The sequence below is a fragment of the Gobius niger genome, assembly GCF_951799975.1.
Source record: "Gobius niger genome assembly, chromosome: 11".
NCBI lineage: Eukaryota > Metazoa > Chordata > Actinopteri > Gobiiformes > Gobiidae > Gobius > Gobius niger.
The window spans coordinates 14,323,881-14,329,880 of NC_136862.1; the positions used below are offsets into that span (position 1 = coordinate 14,323,881).

General features: G+C 43.5%; 1 protein-coding gene across 3 annotated transcripts in view; it reads right to left on the reverse strand.

Moving 5' to 3' along the window:
- gabra3 (gamma-aminobutyric acid type A receptor subunit alpha3) overlaps positions 1-4,188 on the reverse strand; it is an 86,194-nt gene extending 82,006 nt beyond the window's left edge. Inside the window, exon 1 of one of the 3 annotated variants that reach the window (XM_079566159.1) lies at positions 3,671-4,188. The gene's annotated coding sequence lies outside the window, so the exon portion shown is untranslated. The remainder of the gene's footprint in view (positions 1-3,670) is intronic. The other 2 variants (XM_079566161.1, XM_079566160.1) reach the window with 2 other exon arrangements.
- Positions 4,189-6,000: the final 1,812 nt, after the last annotated feature.

Consider the following 6,000-nt stretch of genomic DNA (forward strand, 5'->3'; position numbering starts at 1 on the left):
GAAGTGCTTTCAGTTTACCTAGGCCTGCAGAAGGAGCTTGGGGTAAACAGGAGGAGCATTGCATGAGTTAGATACATAGAAAGATCCATAGATTACTCAAACATGTGCTGCACTAGAATTGAATTTGAGTTGGTTTGAACTATTCTAAGATCAGATGGAACAAGCTTAAATCTCACTTGAAATCAGACAAATTCACTTTTCACTTGAAACAATAGATAAATGGACTTTTCTACCTTTATCAGGTCCAAAGTGCTTTACAGTAAGAAACCAGCCACCCATTCACACTCTCATTCATACACCAATGTACGCAGACACTGGAGGCAAGTCGGGTGAAGAGTCTTGCCCAAGGACACAACAACAGTGTGCATTTGCAGGAGCTGGGATTCGAACTCGCAACCTTCCGATCACAAGACCACCCGCTCTACCAATTGCGCCACCGTCGCCCAATATGATACAAAATAATCTTATTTAAGAAAAAATCAGCTTTTTCTGTTGACAATAAGAGGTTTTATCTGATCTAAAACTAGACCAAACCTACTCAAACTTTATATTTAACCTCGTGGTTCAAGTAGATTTATGTCAGTTCTTCCTTAAAGAAGAACTAAGTAACTCATGCCCCTAGAGGCCATAAGCGCCACTGCAGGTGTCATAGCATGTTGCGTTTTCTCATTAATTGTCTGTGAGAGTAAATGCTATTACTATGCTCGTTAGCCTGTTAGCATCTTCTTCATGATACCATTCGTGTATATTGTGCCTCCGACTCAGAGCAGGGAAAGTTGCAAGAGTGGTTTTCTGGACAGAGACACTGGGGAGATGAAAGACCCCCCCAATCATCCCATTAACACTTGTATTACCCCCAGAGGAACTAGGTACGGATTTAATAAGGTAAACAAATTACTTAGTTCTTCTTTAAGATTATCATTCTTTTCCAGTGTAGTGGCTCAAATCACAGCTCCAAGTGTGTTTTTGATGAGAGAACAACATTGTAACATGCCAAAAACTTTTAAAAGTTGATTTTACATCATCCCCAGTGACCCCCAACCTTTAAAACACATGAGAGCACCACTTCAGGACATCCACATGCACCAGGAGACTGAATATGCAGGACAACTCAAGGTATGTTTCATGTGGGAACAACATTATAACATGATTAAACGCTCCAAATACTGGCACAACAGGCCCGTAAGCCAGAGCTGACTTATTATTTATCAGTAGTGTAATTCAAACAGCTGGTATGAGTGTCCCTTGTTATAAATTACACAAAACTATATAGACAGGCTAAACAGCATAGCCTTCTCGTTTTCTGCTACTCTATAATATTTGCCCTACAAAGTGGAGCCATAATTTCCCCCTTAAGCTTTTGAGGTTCTGACTGACATGATGATGTTTGATACTGCGGCGGTACTGGGAGGGTTACATCCTGTCAGCCCAACTAACAGTCATCATCATAACAGGACAGGAGTGTTGTGCCCCTGCCCCCTAGACCTCCAGTACATATTGACTGCAAAACAAGCTTCCTCCATTTCGAGCAGGACGGGGTGGGTTTTTCATTTAAAGCTGCAAAACATAACACGCAAGCGGAGGGTAATCCTATTATTTACCACACTGAGTCATTCTGAGAAACATGGAGTAAGCATTAATGTTAATTTATGAGCCGAATATTTGCCTCCACTTATAAAAACAAAATTAGCAGTGCCTCCCCTTCACACTCCAGGAGACATTACCCTCGTTTATTTGGTAATCACTTGAGATATTTTTTTTGCATTTTGCCGCATCACTTCCTCGTCAGCCTCAAGGAACAATATGGGAATGCAAATCCCTGCAACAATTTGCCTCTTTCCCTTCCTCTCTGTTCGTCTCCAAGCGAAACCAACCCCCCAAAAAAGGCAATTACCAGCAGCTCCTCTAATCATGCCACTTCAGATGCAGCCAGTACACAAGCGGGGCACATCCATCTGCAAGTCGGGGAGCGATAACACCTTCTCACTCAACAAAATCTGCTCTTCCAGACACATTCCCTGGCCGGACGATAAATCTCGAGTTTGCCACCCTCCTGCCGACTAGACATTCATTGTGAAAAGAGGCTACCGTCTGTCCAAACAGATGAAGAAATTGGCTGAGAGAAGAACTTGTGGCTACACCAGCGCGTCCCAGGAGTGTTCACATTATGAGCCCAATAAAACAATGGGGTGCCAAGGGAGAGGGGCTTGGGAACTGAACCTCACATGACTGTTCACTCTGAGGGTAGAACTACAGGGATATTCGCGGTACCGGAGCTTGGGGGAGAGTTTCAAAACTGGCATCTGGCAGGAAAGAGCAGAGAGGAGAAAGCTGGCTCAGGGGTGAATGACTGTCTCGGATCTTTGATGGAGGGGAAGTCACTCTAATTAAGTGCAGGGCATGGCCTCTGACATCAGCTGGCCAGAGTCTAAAGACATGAAGCAAAGATTAATGTACAAACTGTAAAATGCAACAGCAGAAAAGGTTAATTACGAATACCACAAGCCAATAATGTGACACCTCCTCCTGTGTTGATCATCTTTGCTCTGCAGCTAATCTACGAGTTGCTACACCCATGGCCATCAGGTAGCCTGCACATACAGTCTGTAGCAATAACACACCAGGAGTGAAGACTTTCAGCAATGACACGATTTCAAATATTTATTTTTCTCCCACAATCTTCAAAGCTGGTGCACTTTCAAAAAGCAGTCTTTGCTTGTTGTGTTCTAGAACAGCAATAGGCCTACCCAAATAAATGTGTTGGCCATTGCTGCATTTGAGCATGAGCTCTATAGCCATACAATGCACAGTAACCAACAGAGGTGCAGTACGAGGAGGATGGGTGAAGGCATACGAAAACCGAAACAAAATCAAAAATTACATAATAGCAAATTCGAACTAAACTTTTCTGCAGCCGTCATCCACTCCAAACATTACGCATTACGCACAAATGGCATGTTTTGGCTGAGACGATGCTCTCTTATTTATTGATTTTCAACTTACAAGTAGGGATACATGTTTAAGCTAAACGTGTAAGTCACTAATCCTGCCTTCTCACTGGGATGAGTTGCGAGAGGGAGCAGACAGCCAGCCAGCAGAACCGCCGCTGTCCATGGTGTTTATTCCAAGGTTAAGTTAGCCGCTGCTCAACAGTCTTGTCACTGGTTGCGGTAGCTTGCTCCTGACAGCGTTCCCAACGCGTAGGGTCAAAGCATGACACTTGCAGAGCATGCTTTCTATCATCATAACACTCCGGTCCAATTTAATTGCCTATTAACCTAAACTCACAAATGTCGCCGTGCAGCTTTAGTGTCGCATTGTGTTGCAATTCGGAACTAAGTATTGTCCTCACAGACAGAAAAGCCATGTCACAGCACTACAACCTCACGTACTCCTCTAAAAACAAATTGGTGTTTTACTGTCTGCAAACAGCACTTAATTCCTAAGCTGTGTGCTTTATCCAAGGCAACATATTATGCTGTAAGGCAATCGCAAAGCCTGGTCAACACACTTCAGGGGAAACCTGTTAAACCATCAATTATACTGCAGTCCCTCCACACACAGCAGTTGTTGCATGTGAATGAAACATTGCACTTGGACACATTTAGAGACAGTCATAATACACGACACCGTCAGACACGCAACATAACGATTAAAATGAGAGGCTCACCCGCAAGAAATCAGCGCTGTCTTCCGTCTGTCCACGCGTTAATGAGGTTCTGACGTGTGTGCTCCGCGTCCGCCGTGGATTTGGATGTGCGTTTTTTCCCCCCCTCCTCTCGTCTTCCAGCGGTGAAATAATCAGGGAATTGGCGTCCTCTCCTCACAGCTCTGCCCGCCTCAAACTAACCTTCCCGCCCCCCGTCTCCCCCCTACCCACCTCAGATTGTCGCTGGTCAGGAGGGGCAAAAGCATTATAGAGCCCTGGGGCTGCTTTTACGCGCGCTATGTGTCACACGCGGATCAATGCCCGGCTCACATGGACGCGCAAAGTGGATGTTTTTCTTTTCTTTTGGCGGAGCGCTTTTAAACGAGCTGCGCATCCTCTTGGACCAAAAAGGTCTTTTACGCTTTTCTTTTTTTTTTACTCCCTGCCCTCTTATTGCATAACAATCTCTAAGGCGACAACACGAGCAAAGAGTGTGGGCACACTAACTTAGGGGGGATTTGCGCGCTGACGCAGGTGCCCAAGGTCCAAGACAGACAGAGATACCAAGCTGACAGTGATATGGGCTACCAATCTGAAGTGAGTCATTGCAGTGGAGGGAAATCAGAGCGCGACAGTCCCACTTTGTGACCTTGTGGGGGTCCAGGCTAAAAACTCTCCTGAGAAATCTGGCTGTCCTAACTTCACCCCCTCACAGGGCCGTCCTTTTGTTAAGCATGCCAAATGTGCACAGGCAGCCGGCACAATCTGACCCCATTCCGTGTTAATGTGGCAAACAAATTCAGCCAAAACACCCGGAATAAATAAACGACACATCATTTTAATACATATTTAACCTCTCTCTTCTCTCCGAAAGCACAACTGCTCCCATGAAAAAGCCATACAGTTACAATTTGCCGAAATCAATTTGCGTTTGCTTTTTAATAACCGTGAAGCTTAATTCAGAAGCATTGCTGAATAGATTTCTTGGCTGTGGAGTGAAAAGTGAAAGCTTAAAAACTCTAAGCAAATTCCTAATGTGATTACTTTTATGTCTCGAAAACAGTGGGACTGATACAGTACTGAGGCAAAGTAAATATGACCTGATGAAACATTCCTCCTTAATTATCTCTTGACCTTTTAGTGACCCAGTAGCTATGGATCGTTAGCATGGCGCCTTTACTTTCCATCCCAGTGGCATCGATGACACTCCATGATCAATTGTTGTAGTCAATTCTAGACTGCTGATGGACCCAGAAAACCAGAAAACCTACTAAACAATTGATCCTCGAGCGACATATGGAAAATATAAAGGCTTCATGCTAACCACCCATACAGCCATTGGGTCACAGAAAGGGAAATATCAAGTTTAGTTTTTCACATAAAAAGTTCCATAATGCAAAGTCGTATATTACAGAAGACACCTGAAGAAGCCCGAACCACCACTGGGCTAGACAATTGCAAGTCAGCTTGGTTTAAGGCGATTAATAGTTTCAAGGGGCCACATGAGTAACCTGTTGTTTTGAAGAAAGACATAATAGCTGATGTAATGTGATTGTGAAGTTAACAAAGAGACATATTTCATAACATCGCTCTTCTTCTGAGGTAGCGACAGGTGCTGCAAACATGATCAAATCAATCCACATTACAACATTACATCCATCGTACCACAAATGGTTGAAATTTGGAAGATGAACATAGAGGCTTTTGTAGTTAAGGCCTCGGGGGAAAAATACAATCGTAGACATTCATTTTGAACGCAGCTGTGAAATCCTATCAATTTTTCCCCCCCATTATTTTGTTTTCGCCTAAGGCACTTTTGAAAATGCTAAAAATGGTCTTTTAATTTTCCTGGGTACTCTTATCACCGAGAAATACAAAACCAAGTGTGAAAGGAGGTGTTTTTGCTTTTACAGAAAGCCACATCCTGTCCTATGTTTTGGTAATTCATGAACAGGCTGTATCAGTGTCTGAGTCTGGAACATCTGCTCAAGTGTGGAAGCGGCTCTCAGTGAGGGGAGTGTCCAGCTGTGGATTCACCAGCGCAGATGCCATGGATAGTTCCAGATGATAAACCACCGCTGTATATCCAAATCAGTGCATAGACTTTAATGAGAAACGCTCACTCCAAGACTCACTTTGACCAATGAAATCTTACGCTATATAGGCTAAATTATGCTAACACAAATTCCAGTTTTCCTTTCAAGCGTGGCCATGGCATTGACAACACTCTGAAAACGGCAATATCTGACTCAAATTAATGTTAATGATATAGCCCACTGGGAGCTTTATGATAAACCAATCTTAAATCTTCTTTTATGTCTAAATCAAGTAGCAAAATAGCATGTTTTCAA